Source organism: Schistocerca americana, chromosome X, assembly GCF_021461395.2.
Source record: "Schistocerca americana isolate TAMUIC-IGC-003095 chromosome X, iqSchAmer2.1, whole genome shotgun sequence".
In the NCBI taxonomy this organism is placed as follows: Eukaryota; Metazoa; Arthropoda; class Insecta; order Orthoptera; family Acrididae; genus Schistocerca; species Schistocerca americana.
Window position 1 is genome coordinate 908,998,127 of NC_060130.1, and position 17,829 is coordinate 909,015,955.

Sequence of the window (17,829 nt, forward strand, 5' to 3'; positions counted from 1 at the left end):
GTCTGTACACTCGTTATAATACCTCGAGCATTCAGGTATCACTGCACGAGGGTGATCCGCGAGGAGAAAAGGTACTACGTTAGCAGCACTCTCATTGGCTGCGTTACATATTAATACGCGGATCGGCGGAAGCAGAATTTGGTCCGTCTCTAAGACAGCGCCATATCGTAGTGCGGAGATGGACGAGCGCTGCACCTGCGCTGTTGTGCTTAACGGGGCGCGCTCTATTGGGAAAGTTGTGTACCCACTGACTACGCGGAACTATGTACACAACAGACACTTTGTGATGTGACGGCTCGGCAAGCGTATGCTTCACTTGGGCCCACCTGTCATCTGCAGCCTGTAAATTAGCCATGTTCCTACACATTTCTGAATAGTACTGGCGGCGTAAAGGGTCTTTCATCAACATAATTTTGAAATTGGAAACTTGTTTCATAAGTCTGAATACTCAGGTAAACCTTGTGGTAAACGAGAGAGCGTGTTTGGTACGATGTTCTCCCTACCTCTTAAATGCACAATCTCGTAATCATATTCCTGGAGTAGCAGAGTCCGCCGCGCTGAGCGCTGATGTAACGATTTGCACGTTCGGAGAAAACTAAACACCTGGTGTTCACAGTAAACTTTGACTGTTTACTGTGTATGTAGTAATTGGATTTCCTGAAAGACCACACAAAGGCTAATGCCTCTAACTCTGTAGTAGTGTAAGATCTTTCACATTCAGTCAGGTTCAAAATTCAGATGGCTCTAAGCACTATGGGACGTAACATCTGAGGTCATCAGTCCCCTAGACTTAGAACTACTTAAACCTAATTCAGTCAGAGCTCGACTTGCCAAACTGATGACTTTGTACGTTATCTTGCCTTCTGTGTTGTCTTCTTGAAAGATGCACGCTCCTAAACCAGAGCAGGATGTTCGTTGATATCAAACTCTGTTTGATATTATCGAACGCCTGTTGGAATTTGCTCGACCAATGCTATACCACATTCTTTTTCAGTGAATTTGAAAGCTCAGGATCGTTCATCGACTAATCGGGTATAAAACGGCGAAAACATGATGCAGGTCCAAGGAAAGATTTAAGGTGCTTTTTAGTGGCAGGTGCTGGGAAATTGCGAATTGCATCGATGTTTTCTGGGTCAGGTAATATGCCAATGGGAGAAAAAATGTGTCCAAGAAAGTATAATTTATCTCTAGCGAACTTCGATTTCTCTAAGTTGAATGTTACACTGTATTCAGAGAACTTCTTGAATACCCTATCTATGACATGCAAGTGCTCTTCCCACCTGGGCGTTGCGACTAGAAATCGTCCACGCACAATTTTACTCGATCCAGCAATTACGGCCCCAGAACCGTATCCAGGGCGGAGATAAACACTCCGGCGCTTACATTAAAGCCGAAGGGCAAAACCCTAAATCGGTAAGACCTGTCACCAAAGATGAAAGCAGTATACTTTATAGATTTTTCTGCTAACTGCACTTGCAAGTACGAGCAGCGCAAGTGGAGTGATGACGAGCACTATACCCCATGAAATTTCTGCAGTTGTACCTCCAAACTCTGGTGTCGAGTCCTCACTGGGACAATAATCTTGTTCATTGACCTCGCGTCCAGGACAAAGCGCACCCCTCCACCTACTATGCCCGCCACTAAGAGAGGGCTACTGTAGGTGGAGAAAGATGGTTGGATGATGCACCACTGAATCATCTTATTAAGCTCCTGTTTGACGGCCTCACAATTAGACCACGGGATGGAGTGGGTTGTATGTGCAAAGGTCTTAGGCAGATATACGCGTTTTTCATATTAGGTGCGTTGTGCTGCCACCTACTGCCAGTTACTCCATATCTGTGACCTCAGTAGTCATTAGACACCGTGAGAGAACTTAATGGGGAGCTCTGTGGAACTCACGGACATCGAACATGGTCAGGTAATTGCGTGTCAGTTGTGTCATACGTCTATACACGAGATTCCCACAGTCCTAAACACCACTAGGTCCACTGTTTCCGATGTGATAGTGAAGCAGAAACGTGAAGGGACACGTAAAGCCCAAAAGTGAACAGGCCGACCTCGTCTGTTGACTGAAAGAGACAGTCGACAGTTGAAGAGCACTGTAATGTGTAATAGGCAGACATCCATCCACATCATCACACAGGAATTCCAAACTGCATCAGGATCCACTGCAAGTACTATGACAGTTAGGCGGGAAGTGAGAAAACATGGACTTCATGGTCGATCGGCTTATCAAAGTCATACATCACGCCAGTAAATGGCAAACGACGCCTCACTTGGTGTAAGGAGCGTAAATATTTGACGATTGAACAGTGGAAAAACGTGTGGAGTGACGAATACGGTGCTAAATGTGGCGAGCCGATGGCTGGGTGTGGGTATGGCGAATGCCCGGTGAACATCTGCCAGCGTGTGTAGTGCCAACAGCAAAATTCGGAGGCGATGGTGTTATGGTGTGGTCGTGTTTTTCATGGAGAGGGTTTGCATCCCTTGTTGTTTTGCGTGGCACTACCACAGTACAGACCTACGTTAATGTTTTAAGCACCTTCTTGCTTCCCACTATTGAAGAGCAATTCGGGGATGGCGATTGCATCTTTCAACACGATCGAGCACCTGTTCATAATGCACAGCCTGTGGCGGTGTGGTTACACGACAGTAACATCCCTGCAATGGATTGGCCTGCACAGAGTCATGACCTGAATCCTATAGAACACCTTTGGGATGTTTTGGAACGCTGACTTCATGCCAGGACTCACCGACCGACATCGATACCTCTCCTCAGTGCAGCACTCCTTGAAGAATGGGCTGCCATTCCCCAAAAAACCTTCCAACACTTGATTGAACATATGCCTGCGAGAGTGGAAACTGTTTTCAAGGCTAAGGGTGGGCCAATACCATATTGAATTCCAGCATTACCAATGGAGGCCGCCACGAACTTGTAAGTCAATTTCAGCCAGGCGTCCAGATACTTTTGATCACATAGTGTACGTCCATCCGGTATTCGTATGCTTTTATGACGTCAGACCTGTTGGAAAAGATCTGAAAGTATCTCTCCAAAAGTAAACATAAATCTTGTGTTTGTTCGTCCGACAAAGACGTTGCTTCCTCGGACTTATTCTGAATGGCGATATAATTTACGTCGTACTGCTGGCTATCCTGTTCATCTGGTGCGAGGCTACAGTACCTCAGATGATTCTTGCACCTATAGCGTCCTTCTATTTATGATTTTCACTTGAATACCGTCACACAGCCTGGTATACCGACATTTTGTTTTAATCAGATTCAGACTTTTTAATTCTCCTCCAATCCTCAAACGACATTGACCATTGGGAAGGTCGATAACTACGTTTCTATCCCGCATAATCTCAATGCCTACGAGACAGGACACTGTGAGACCTCTCACGTCGTAGAACGTGCATCTATCGGCTCCGCTCTCGTATTTAATATCTACTTGTGCCTCTATCGTAATCCGTTACTCTCCGGAGCCAATAGGACCAGATACCACACAATTCTGGACCGGTAACTTCGGTACTTTTCGATACTGTGTGATCACGTGGAAAAAATTTGCTTCAATACCATTCGTACTCGCGCCAGTGTCAAAAATGGGCGTTGTAGGAGTATCTCGTACTACGGCTTACACAGCAGCCTGTACAAATTCACAGTTCTGTGCGGAAGTTGTTCCATTATCTGTAAACAACTCCTGCCTCTTGTCCTGGTCGTCATTGTACCAGAGCATATGCACATGCTGATCCATTCCGTCCCGAGGATGCCGCCAGGGAGCACGACTCAGCCGCAGTTAGTTTGCCGATGGCGTCGTAGTTCAGGTTGGCACCTCTACCACCTCAACTATGCGCACTTCTTGCCTGTCAGCTCGGTCGTCATTTAGACTCTGGGGGTGCACGTTAGATGTGTTACCTTGACCCTGGTAATTACGAATGTTTCTATAACCGTTGTGGTTATTCCTGTTATCGTAACCAGGGAAGGACCTGTTGTTACTCTTGCGCGGTCTTTGCGCATATGATTGTTTTCGTTGAACACTTCCGTTACCGTCACCGTCTGTTGATGTGCTAGCAAGCGACGCACCGCCATTATGGTGTGATATGCCGTTGTTATGGCTATTGTTGCCATGACCGTTACACCTATCATTCGGTATTTCTTGGTGCTGGTTGCTACTTCTAACATCCTCTCGTATGAAATCGATACTGTCGAACACTGAAAGAAAATTTTCTAAGTCCTCGTCCGGAACAGTAATTAATTTTTCTCGGATATTGGGTGGCAACTTTGCCTTTAACGGGCGCAACACGTCTTTCTGTGCCACCGGCTCGTCCCAATACTGGGTGAGATTGATGTATTTCTCGAAATACCGGCGTAACCCTCCTAGTTTCAGGTTGTACCGGCCAAAAGACCTTGTTTCGTAATCTCTCTTGCACTTCTACCGACTAATATTTCGACAGAAACGCCTTTTCAAATAGACTATATGTATCATAAATCTCGATAGCTTCTGCCACCCTCAAGACCCCGTCGTACTGGACGTGTGACGCTACGAACCCTATACGTTGTCGTTCATTCCCTGTTTTAAAAAGCACGTTCCTAAACGACCAGATAAACACAACCAAGTGTACTGGCTTCTCATCTGGTATGAATACTTGAAATGCCGGTGTTTTAATAGGCTATCTGTTATGTTCCGCGTAGTCAGCACATACACAACTTTCCCACTAGAGCGCGCCCCGCTAAGCACAACAGCAAAGGCGCAGCGCTCGTCCATCTCCGCACTACGAGATGGCGCTGCCATAGAGACGGACCAAATTCTGCTTCTGCCGATCCACGTATTAATATGTAACGCAGCCAATGAGATTGCTCCTAACGTAGAACCTTTTCTCCTCGCGGATCACACTCGTGCAGTGGTACATGAACGCGCGAGGTATTATAACAAGTGTACAGACCTCCGATTAGTCAGTCTGCATTTGTCTGCACCAGTCTGTACCAGTCTGCATTAGTCTGTACCAGTCTGTAAGTTCTACATTTGTCTGTACCAGTCTACAGTCAAGTTTCAGTCTGTGCCTAATAAGATTACCATATTCCTGTACATAGCCATGAAGGTAAATGTATAGACACTTTTATCAGGTATCAGAGATATATGTGAGAATAAGATTAATGTACCAATACCAAAGGAACTTCAGATTGTCAATTGTAAATAGCATCCAGAACCAAGTTAAATAATTTTTATGCTTGTTATTATTTTAATAAATGTGTGTGAAAATTAATCAAGTTCTATTTAAAGTTGGTCACCGTCAATCTGCTACTCTAAGCGTGCAAGTGGCATTTCTATCGTCTGACCTAACAGCAAAAGATAAACACGCCACAATAAGACCACGAGACATATCGCTGACACTCGCCTACTTCGTTAGAGCGACAAGTCAAATAATCTGATGGTGTGTGTACTGAAGGTCTTACAGTACGCATACCACGCTATCGTCCACTAAAATATCCATCAAAGCATTACCTGCCGCCATCGCCCTAGGCGATTGTTGTCTGTGGGGGTGCTCTCTCTGATACTTTTCATAAACTGATCCTGCACTTTCCGGATCAGATTCATACCCGTTACGGTACACTACGCGATTGTTGCAGTATTGTTTCCGCAACGCGACGAATGTTCTGGATGTGTGTCGCAATTTATTCTTCCGCCGCTAGCGCTGGCTGTCGCACTCCTTACTTCGGATTTAATCTGATCCCCTATCATTTTGTCTTTTCCCTCAACCATCAACCAGTCGTGGAATTATTTATATATAACCTCACTTTGGTCAGCTATTTTAAACGTAGTAGCTGGATCTGATTCGAGAGATAAACTATTTACTATCTATCTATCTATCTATATCCGAAACCCACTCCAGCTACTGCCGGGTCTGGGTGCTGACGAGTCCTCTCCATTTGGCTCGGTGCTCCCACCACTTTTCTTCCTCCACTTGCTGCCATGTCACATCTCTCCTTTCTACAGATATTCTCACTCCCATTTTCCACCGTGTTCTTGGGCGCCCTCTAGGTCTTTTCCCATCCATCTTTAGTTCTTCCATATTTTGGGGAGTCTCTGCCCATACATCCTTTTAATATGCCCATACCATCTTAATCTCTTTTTTTCAATTTCTTCCCTCATACTTTCTTGTTGAAGGTCCTTTCTAATCTTTACATTCCTTATTCTATCCATTCTTGTTTTTCCCTTATCTGCTCTGAGAAATTTCATTTCCCTGCTTGCAGTCTGCTCCAGTCCCTTTCTGTCATTGTCCATGTTTCTCCACCATAGGTGACAATAGGGAAGTAATAATTTTTATACATAAGGAGTTTTGGTTTTTCTGAAACTTCCTAACGCTAAATCATGTGTTTTATTGTTTGGTAGAAATTTCCTCCCTTCTGTAACCTCCTATTAATTTCGTTAGTTATTCTTCCATACCTAGATATTTCTCTCCCTAAATAAGTGAAACTTTCTACCACTTTGAAGGGTTCTCCATTCTAGGTACTATTTCCGTTGATCCCTTTCTCTCTTCCAAATACCATTACTTCACTCTTATCTTTATTTATTTTTAATCCACACCTTTTCATTATTTCCTTCCACGCATCAAGCTGTAACTGTACATCTACCTCTTTATCACCCCATATTACCATATCATCTGCAAAAATCATCTTTTTGTCTTTTTCTTTTACTATATCTTTAGCTGCCCTGTTAATTCCCTCCATCACAATATTAAAAAGTGCAGGAGGTAGAATACTTCCTTGTTTAAGTCCTTGTCTTATTTCGAAGCATTCAGAGTTCCCCAATGGCGTTCTAATTCTACAATTGTGTCCTCTGTACATTGTCTTTATTACATTAATGTAACCATCTTCTGTATCTATCTTCTTCATTTCTTCCCAGAGTCTTTCCCTGTTAACTGAGTCATATGTGTTTTCTATGTCTATAAAAACCATTATCACCCTTTTATTATACTCCCAACTTTTTTACATCAGTTGACGGACAGAAAATATCAGGTCGATCGTGCTTCTTCCTCTCCTAAACCCACGCTGTTCTTCACTCAGTTCCTTTTCTATCTTTTCACTTATTCGATTTAGTAAAATTCTTTCAAAAATCTTGGCTGTATGACTCACAAGGGCTATTCCTCTGTAGTTTTTACAAAGTCTTTCAATTGCCTTTCTTGAAGATGGGAACAATGTCTCCTGTTCTCCAATCGTCTATTTACTACCTGTGCTAATTGGACAACGGTTCAAATGGCTCTGAGCACTATGCGACTTAACTTCTGAGGTCATCAGTCGCCTAGAACTTAGAACTAATTAACCCTAACTAACCTAAGGACATCACACACATCCATGCCCAAGGCAGGATTCGAACCTGCGACCGTAGCGGTCGCTCGGTTCGAGACTGTAGCGCCTAAAACCGCACGGCCACTCCGACCGACCAATTGGGCAACGGACTCTTCCGTTTTCTTTTGTGTCCTTTGCACTGATTATATCGTCTCCTCAATGGTTTCTATGCAGTTTGCACAGCACTGACATCACCTGTTAATTTAGTTACTGTTTAGGGCAGGTCTTTAGTGACGTTTTGCATTGCTGAGACTTCTTTCGTAACACTGTTGAAGCCAGCATTCAATTTCTCTGCTAGTGCTTCATCGCGTTGTCTTTCTCTCGCAATTTGCATTTCATCGCGTTCCCTGTTCTGTTCTGCGATTTGCTTGATAAACGCCTTATCGTGTCCCCTTTCCGTAGCAGCTTGTACTTACTGGCGTTCTCTTTCTTTTGCAGCTTGCGCTTTGGTCATCAAGTGCGCGATTCCCAGAGCTGCAAAGGGGTCTGCAGCGTGTGCTGGGCTTTGTTCGGTACCTCCTTCCGATCGATACTGCTCAGTTATACCAACTGCTGTATTATCTGGCTCAGTTTCAATTGTTGCAGAGTCAGCTGCAACATCACTAACATCGGCAATGTCTTCGTTAGTAGTTTCTTGTACAGGGTCCATATTTCCGAATTTACCAATTTTGGTCATTTCACAAACAGCTATGCCTAGAGATGGAACTCTTCTTCGATCTAACCTGAATAACTAAACGAAACTTTATAGACACAACAATGAAATTACACAAATGGCAGAATAACAAGATAACTTTAACATAAAACACGAAAATTTGCTTGCAGCTGGCTCGCGGCGTAGCGATAGCTCTAATTCGACGCCACAGTGCAACAATAGCTACACTATTCTACGCTGAAAGCACAATAAAATGATTCTACTGACGTGAGTATGAAGGACAAAACTATTGGAATACACTGCGATGGCAACATGCAAGCGACCGTACCTTTTATACAGAACTGCAGCGTGGAGTGGAGGTGAAGCTCATCATCTCCGACAGGAATCTATTTCTGCTTCAATATCTGTTTCCTCGGTGCTCCACCGGTGCAGTTTGTTCATGAAAAATAAAACAAACAGAAGATTAGTTCATTCATGAATTTTAGTTTTGCCCCCACGTTGGGATCCAATTGAATTATTATTTTAAAAAAGGAAGTTATCAATATTTTGTGTGGCACTCTTTAGTGATGATTGAAAAATAAATTTTGATTAAAGGAAATAACCTAGAGTGTCGTTAATAATAATAATGGCGTGTGACGAGGGCCTCCCGTCGGGTAGACCGCTCGCCTGGTGCAAGTCTTTCGATTTTTCGTCACCTCGGCGACTTGCGCGTCGATGGGGATGAAATGATGATGATTAGGACAACACAACACCCAGTCCCTGAGCGGAGAAAATCTCCGACCAAGCCGGGAATCGAACCCGGGCCCTTAGAATTGACAATCTGTGGCGCTGATCACTTTTTTTCTTTTTTTTTAGATCTCATTTTGTTCGTTTTGGTTCGTTGTATCTGCTCGGGGCGGACGTCGCAAGACACCCGTTTCCGTTCGTCGTTGATCCATTAACTCAGTTTTTTTTTTTTTTTTTTAATTACTGAGGGCAGCGACCCCCCTGACCGAACACGCTGAGTTACCGTGCCAGCTACCACTCAGCTACCGGGAGCGGACAGAGTGCCGTTAATTAAAAGGAACAGCCACGTAAAACAAAGACTAGTGATAAGTTCAAATTATCACGCGGCACAGATAAATTTACCGCTAAGAGAGAGAAAATTAATAATTCAAGATATTGTCTAACCTGCTTTGATACCGTTGAGTGGACTGACGGTGCACATCGTTTGTTGGCTGGATGCCGATCATTAATATTACGCATTATGCACAGAAGTGCTGCTTGGAAGCATTTAATGTAAATGCTTAAACGAGTGCCTGCTACAAATGCGAAGATCACTGATGTTCGGCAGCGGCCAGCAAACGATATGTCGGCAGTTCTCCCAGCTGAAACACAGAAAAGTTGGCAGGCAAGGTTAATGTTGCTGAAATGAAACATTGGTAAACAATAATAATTATTCATATATTGACAATAATTTTATATAGGCAAATACTTTAACACCTTGAAAATATCTTTCAAGCAGAACTGCCTGTTACAAAATCATTCAAGAGAGCGATCATTATAAGAGAGATATCCAGAGAGAGCCAGTCCGACGCCGCTCATGTTTGTATACACTCCTGGAAATTGAAATAAGAACACCGTGAATTCATTGTCCCAGGAAGGGGAAACTTTATTGACACATTCCTGGGGTCAGATACATCACATGATCACACTGACAGAACCACAGGCACATAGACACAGGCAACAGAGCATGCACAATGTTGGCACTAGTACAGTGTATATCCACCTTTCGCAGCGATGCAGGCTGCTATTCTCCCATGGAGACGATCGTAGAGATGCTGGATGTAGTCCTGTGGAACGGCTTGCCATGCCATTTCCACCTGGCGCCTCAGTTGGACCAGCATTCCTGCTGGACGTGCAGACCGCGTGAGACGACGCTTCATCCAGTCCCAAACATCCTCAATGGGGGACAGATCCGGAGATCTTGCTGGCCAGGGTAGTTGACTTACACCTTCTAGAGCACGTTGGGTGGCACGGGATACATGCGGACGTGCATTGTCCTGTTGGAACAGCAAGTTCCCTTGCCGGTCTAGGAATGGTAGAACGATGGGTTCGATGACGGTTTGGATGTACCGTGCACTATTCAGTGTCCCCTCGACGATCACCAGTGGTGTACGGCCAGTGTAGGAGATCGCTCCCCACACCATGATGCCGGGTGTTGGCCCTGTGTGCCTCGGTCGTATGCAGTCCTGATTGTGGCGCTCACCTGCACGGCGCCAAACACGCATACGACCATCATTGGCACCAAGGCAGAAGCGACTGTCATCGCTGAAGACGACACGTCTCCATTCGTCCCTCCATTCACGCCTGTCGCGACACCACTGGAGGCGGGCTGCACGATGTTGGGGCGTGAGCGGAAGACGGCCTAACGGTGTGCGGGACCGTAGCCCAGCTTCATGGAGACGGTTGCGAATGGTCCTCGCCGATACCCCAGGAGCAACAGTGTCCCTAATTTGCTGGGAAGTGGCGGTGCGGTCCCCTACGGCACTGCGTAGGATCCTACGGTCTTGGCGTGCATCCGTGCGTCGCTGCGGTCCGGTCCCAGGTCGACGGGCACGTGCACCTTCCGCCGACCACTGGCGACAACATCGATGTACTGTGGAGACCTCACGCCCCACGTGTTGAGCAATTCGGGGGTACGTCCACCCGGCCTCCCGCATGCCCACTATACGCCCTCGCTCAAAGTCCGTCAACTGCACATACGGTTCACGTCCACGCTGTCGCGGCATGCTACCAGTGTTAAAGACTGCGATGGAGCTCCGTATGCCACGGCAAACTGGCTGACACTGACGGCGGCGGTGCACAAATGCTGCGCAGCTAGCGCCATTCGACGGCCAACACCGCGGTTCCTGGTGTGTCCGCTGTGCCGTGCGTGTGATCATTGCTTGTACAGCCCTCTCGCAGTGTCCGGAGCAAGTATGGTGGGTCTGACACACCGGTGTCAATGTGTTCTTTTTTCCATTTCCAGGAGTGTACAAGTAGACAACTGAAGGCAACTTTACTGTCATTTTTGCTCTGTCTCTTCCTGTTGTGGAAGCCTCTTGTGTGGAAAAATGTTCGAAAGACTTCACTGCACTCCTTTCCGGCGCGGCTGATCGCATAAAATTTGGTTGTTGACGCCGCTTGCGATGCGTCTGACGGATTACTTGCCAATTAAAATATACAATTGCTCTCTTTCGCTAATTTTAACATCTTTATTCACTCTTACATTTAAGAATTAATTACAGTTTTACATTATAAGACAATTTAAAGACAATATGTGGAATTAATACTAAAATGCAGCGTTTCTTACGTGGGTTTACATAAATTATTTTAGTTTTGGGGCTTCAATTTATTCACATGTAAAAACAAACGTATCATCACACCTGTTGATGTAAGCAGTAGGGGAGAGTGGGGCACATTGAACCATAAAAAATATTTCTCCGTGTTACTCATCCAATAATATTATTACAGAGTTGTGATTTACAGATGTTACAGTTTAATCATTCAAATATCAAATGGCCTTATATGATTGCATTGTCATTAATTGTTTTTTAACTGCAGGCCTTTGAAGAAAATTTGGTAAATGGTTCATTGTGCCCCACATGTGGGGTACAATGAACCACTTTAAACAGGTTCATTGAAAGAACATATTTAGCATACAAAGTAAGTGTAAATATACTTTAAACATAATGTGTACACATATTCCATGTGTGAATCATATAATTAAATCTGTAGGCACGCAATCATGTTACTTATTTTGGAATTACCGAACATCAATGGACTCAAAGCTGATTCCAAATTTTAAATATGTTTTTTGTCTCTTTGTCACACCATCAGTAGCAGGTCGTGGGAACACATAAAGTATGTTGCTATCTGGAACAAAAGCTTCATCCTTTACCTAATTCTTTCTCCTGCTCCACAGAAAATACCTTACGATTGTCATAGTTTTGTGTCAATCTTTCTCTGGAACCACATTTAATGTCTTGAACATATCAATGAAGAGTTGAGTAAGGCATTAAATGAGATTTAGCTGCTTGGTGAACTGCCATACCCTTATTAAGAACATCCTGTACAGCTTATTGCATAACGTAATGGTCAGTTTTACCTCTGTCCGTCTTCCTGCAGTATGAAAGAAACATCTTGAAACCTGATAATATAAAACAGGACTGCTGAACGTCTGTGATTTAAAAGCCTTAAATTCCTACACATATGTTTTACCCATGCTAAGGAAACAAAGTACAGAGTGCTTGTATTGGACAATTAAAAGATTCCTGGGGCACAATGAACCATGGCTCATTGTGCCCCAGGAGAGCTTGGATCAATGTGCCCCAACAGTACATATTTTAAACAAAGCTCATGTGACGTTATGTATGAACATTCTTAATACTTGAAGATCTACACCATTAAAATACAGTATTGATATTGTTACAATGACTTACTTTCTCTAAAATTTGGTGACAAAGGATTGAACAAAATTCAATCTAACTATGTCCCCAAAAATTACTTCACTGTCACGAAACTAACATATCACCAGTACAACACTAATGGCGGGAACTAGATCCTGCAGAAAACAAGTGGCAGTTGGTAGAGCAGTACTGACAATATATGCACAGAGGAAAAATAATTTACCACCTTATACTGAAAATATGCTACCTGATTCATTGTGCCCCGTGGTTCAGAGTGCCCCATTCTCCCCTAATAGCATATACAAGGGGAATTCAATAAGTGTTGCAACACTTTTTGCTGAAAGCAGGTTAGTCTTACTCAGCATTCGAATACACCAAATTATTCCTCGCGCTTTTGGCTAGAAAACCCTATTTTTCAACATAACCTCCGTTCAGTGTGACGGCTTTATGCCACCTTACTGGTATCTGGTATCACTCTGCTGGTCGATGTCAGAGCCTATGCTTGCTGTACCCGTAATCTCCCCATCATCCATATACCGCTTCACACAGAGAGCATCCTTCATTGAATCAAGTAGGTGAATGCTGGAAAGTCCGAGATCCACGCTTTAGGGTGGATGAAGAAGAAGAGTCCAATGAAGTTTTGCGAGTTCCTCTTAGGTGCACAGACTTGTGTGAGGCCTTGCGCTGTCATGATGCAGTTCGTTTGCATTTTTGTGGCGATGAACATGCTGAAGTTGTTTCTTTTATTTCTTGAGGTTAGCGCAATATACTTGAGAATAGATAATTGCATCATGATGGAGGACGTCAGACAGAATAACTTCTTCAGAGTCCCAGAAGACCATCGCTATGAGTTTACCTGCTTAGGGTGCACCTTTGAATTTTTTATTTAGAGGAGTGTTGGTGTGGCACTACTCCAAGGATTGCTCTTTTGTTTCTGGTTGGGAGTGATCAACCGATACATATGTTTTTTTGATAGGGCTTGCATTTGGCAAAATACAATTTTGTTTCTTAATCCAAACATGTTGCAGCATCTTTAGCGGGCCTTTTATTATATGGCTGTTAAATATAAGGAATGTTCTTTACTGTTTGCATAATTGTAAATATTAGTTTTTAAATCGTAATTACAGATATTTGAAAAAAACATAAAATTATGAATTCATACCTTTTTATCACATTGTGTGGTTCTCCTGATGTATTCTGTTTCTACAGTGACTATTTTGTTTCACAGTTTGTCATCTGCAACCATTTACGCCTTAATGTAGATAAATTATTTAAGCCAAAATTACAATTTGAAAATTGTTATGGCTATGATTGAAAGTAATTAATTCTGTGTGTGTGTGTGTGTGTGTGTGTGTGTGTGTGTGTCTCTATTTACATTATGTTTCACTTACGTTTTCTTTTTCCTCATCTTCATCACTGTCAAACACTATATATTGAGCTGTCACTGTCATTGTCACTGTTTTACTGTTTACCAGCAGTAAAAAACAAACACGGGGGACAGTGGAACAGTTGAAGGTGTAGAAACACAATGGCTGATGGTGGAACAGTTGTAGATGTTCCTGGCGATTGTTCTGGATCTTTCAGAGGTGTCTGTGCATTTTGTGTGTGTGTGTGTATGTGTGTGTGTAAAAAAAGAGAGAGAGAGAGAGAGTGAGTGTGACAGTAGGTTTGAGGATTTGTGTGTGTGTGTGTGTGTGTGTGTGTGTGTGAGTGAGTGGGTGGGTGGGTGGATGGATAGGTGTGATTAGATGTGGGTGTGAGGGTTGGGGGTGGGGGATGAGAGCTCTATAGGTTGGTGTTGTCTAATAATTCTTTGAGGCCAGAGAACAGAGTTCCATTGCAGAGAGCTGTGTATTCATTTATCACTTGTTTTCTTTCTCTGTCTCGTGATGAATGGGTGTTGTGTGATGTCCTTAGGTTAGTTAGGTTTAAGTAGTTCTAAGTTCTAGGGGACTGATGACCATAGATGTTAAGTCCCATAGTGCTCAGAGCCATTTTATCACTTGTTTTCCTTCCACTATGGCTTCTGGTATCTGATAATTTTCTTCAATTATTAGTTTTTGTGGGGGCTGTTGCTTAATTTGAGAATTTTCAAATCAGTATTGATATTTGTTGGGTATGTTTCTTATCCATATGATGTTCAGCAAATGTGGAATGACAGCTGTTACTTTTTAATGCTCTTCTGTGCTCTGTGCATCTTGTATTAAAGTTTCTGCTTGTCTGTCCTGTATAGACTGATTTGCAGTCTTGACAAGTTAGTTGGTAAATACCAGATGTCTTGTGTTTATCTGTGCTTGTGTTGTAGTCCTTAGTTTTCTCTGTGTTGAGTTGTCTGTCCTGTAGTCTAGTTTGAGTCCTCGTTTTTTGAGTATGTTGCCTATTCTGTCAACTGCTTTGTTGTCATAGGTGAGAGTGAACCACTTGTTTGTCATTGTTGGTGTTTCTTGCTCATGTGTGCTCATATGTGTGTTTTGTGTATTTGTAAGTTGCTGTCGAACTATTCAAAACTCACCTGGAACTAGGAATCACATTAAAATCTCAGAAATATTTAATTATGTCATGAATATAGTCCAACAAAACACAGAAAGACAAATAAAATCAAACTGGAAGAAATGACGACCAAAGCCAAACACTCTTTTAAAACAAAATAAAGTTTTTGCACATAAAAATAGAAAGCAAGCAAACCACACATTCTACAAACGCCTGGCCAACCTTACTGACATACAACTAACTAACCAGGAAATAAATTTTCTAGAAAATGCCCAAAATACAATGTCCATGCAGACAATCCTTCATTGGTCTTTACGGTCTTCTGTTAGACGTTGAGGAACCCAATGAGCACACAACTTTGAGTATCCCAAGTGGAGGACGAGTGTGTCAGTACTACCAGCAGAAATGTCCAGTTGAGCAGTGCAGTGTTTAACTGAGATTCTTCGATTACCTTGACTGAGACTGTTTGTATGTCCCTACATTGCAGGAGTCACAGCTGTGTGCAGTCGGCCGGCACATGGGAGATTGGACAGGTATGACCGATCGTGTTGCGATGATAAGAGATGCCTCGCTCAATGACCCACTGTGCTTTTGTTCACTGGCAGGTGCCTGTAGCCATTCTACAAGCGCCAATGAACATCTACGACACTCTGGTTTTCCGTCAAAAGAAATTCAAAATGGTTCAAATGGTTCTGAACACTATGGGACTTAACATCTGAGGTCATCAGTCTCCTAGAACTTAGAACTACTTAAACCTAACTAACCTAAGATCATCACACACACAGGATTCGAACCTGCGGCTGTAACAGTAGCGCGGTTCCAGACTGAAGCGCCTAGAACCGCTCAGCCACACCGGCCGGCCAAAAGAAATTCAATGACAGCTATCTGCTTGAAACGCACCTTTGTTACAGACGCCATTTTGAGGGCTATGTAAAGTGCTGCCACCTCCATGCAGGATTTCTATAACAATCAGCTGAAAAAATTCGTCCATGTAGACCGACCTTTAAGTGTTCTAGCAGAAATAAATACTCTTAGAAGGCGTTTACTCGAAAGGTTACAGTGGAACTTGGTGTTTCTTGATTACGTGGAAAAATTAGGTATGGTTTTGGAATATAAAAATCACCATAGTTAGAACTCATGCAACATACACAGTGGGGGTGGAATCAGTATAGGAATCCCTCAGAACATAGATGAGGCACTACCAATAATAATTTCAGAAACAAGAGGGTTATGTATAAAAAAAAAGAGAGCATTCTCCACAGAAGATTTTTAGAGAAAAAGAACATTCTGTGACTAAATTAGAGACGGCTTTGGAACATAAAAACCACCAAAGTCAGAACTGCAGAAGGAATCCCTCTGAACATACGTGAGGTACTACCAATGATAATTTCAGAAACAAAGCGTTGTGTGAATAAAAATGTAAAAACGGGATTGGATTGCAAAGTGGGAAACCCATGTTTGAAGTTCACCTATCCTGTTTTTCGCTGTTTGATGTATTCAAATTTGTGTCTGTGTTGTTGTGTAATGTCCATTTGCAACAGAGACCTGTAATGACAGTTGATTCTGCACAACTAATCTATTAGCAGCTGAAAAGAAGTGGCTTTCGTATGGGAACCACAAATGTTTGATGACAAAGCGACAAGTCAGCCGAATCTTCCCCCAGAAAACGCATCTGCTGTGTCACACATGGCATAAGTGGCAGAACATGTGTCATGTGATAGGAATCTTTTATTGATACACCTAATGTGTATGCCTGGTGAGTGGGCGAGATACGCCTCCTTGCCTGATTTAGGTGTTTTTATGAATGTGAATGTGATCACTCCCAAGGAAATGATGAAAATATAATGGTTTGTCACACAATCTGTAGCAAATGAATGCAACAGTTTTACGATCACACAGTTTTCTCCGTACTCTGCCATTGTAACTGTTTCGAAGTTGCGTTGCATTTTGGACGTTTTGACTCCTGAATTCCTTTGTTGTAACATAGTTCACACCCGTTTATTTGTTGTTTTCAGTTCTGTGAGATGCCTATATGGTATCTCGCCTGCTCTCACTATTCCTCACATTTCCTTGTGATGTTAATGTATTCTTACCAAGTGACTCATATTCTGTAACCAATGTATAGTATGGCAACTGCCAAGGCCGCGGAAAGAGGACAGATATTTCAGTGACTGGGTGGACAATTTATAATTGTGAAAAAAATGAAAATAAGCAGCGCTGGGGAGTTTTGAACCTGGGTCGTCTGCTTAGGAGTCCGACACCCTGAACGCTTCACCATGACACAGTTGTTTTGTTTCACTCGATGTTGCACTTATTAACCTTGGACCATTCACTGTTTCTATTTTGCTTCTTTCTCACACTTCATTACATCTTCTTCCTGTTTTCATGCTTGGTCTGTGTTCAGTTTTTGATGCGCTATCCATGAGACTACCTTACCACTAAATCTGAGGGGTGTGTGATGGGGAGCTTCCCTTGTAATCTTTGAGATGACAAAGGGGCACAAGACCTTTAATATTTTCTGAAAATTTCTTAACATTGATACCAAACTTCACTAGATGCTAAATATTAACTTATTCATTTTATATTCTTAACATTGTTGCTATATATATGCCTAAATATTAACTATGTCTAAATGAGTGCCATAAACTATAGAACAAAAACAACTGGTTGTTTTGTACTGTAGAGATAATACTTGTTACTGTACTAATTTAGATCTCCATTGTGCCATTAACATATTTCTTTCCATAGCTTCTTTTTACAAAATGTAAACAAGTGAAGTACATTCATACTAAAAGTTAACTGCACCAAAGACAGGATCCCTTAACACATTGCCTAAGAATTACCTTACTTAATTTCTCAATATTTCCTATTATTCATTGACATCATCATCAAAATTCTCATTAGTAACATTTA